Raw genomic sequence first — 374 nt, 5'->3', positions numbered from 1 at the left:
GCGACGAGCCCCTCGCCCAGCACGCCCCCGGGCAGCAGCAGCAGCAGCAGCAGCAGCGGGTCAGCAGGCGGGACTTCGGAGGGCGCGAGCTCGCCTTCGCAGGGCGTGCGCAGCGCAGTGGCCGGCGGAGCGGGCGACGCCGAGCAGCAGCAGCAGCAGCAGCAGCAGCAGGGGGCGAGGGAGCAGGTGAAGTACGCGTCTGCTGCTGCGTTTGCTGCTGCAGTGCATGCAGCGTTCTGGAGCTGCTGCGGGTCGTGGGCGCCGCGGCTGCGGCAGCAGCGGCTCTACGAGCTGCTGGCGAATCTGCGGAGAGCCAACAACAAAGAGCTGCGGCGCAAAGTGCTGCTGGGGGAAATGAGTTTGTCTTCTTTGCT

Source organism: Eimeria tenella, genomic scaffold (assembly GCF_000499545.2).
Source record: "Eimeria tenella Houghton genomic scaffold, Eth_scaff2551, whole genome shotgun sequence".
NCBI classification, from domain to species: Eukaryota; Apicomplexa; class Conoidasida; order Eucoccidiorida; family Eimeriidae; genus Eimeria; species Eimeria tenella.
Note: the sequence above shows the minus strand (reverse complement) of the source record.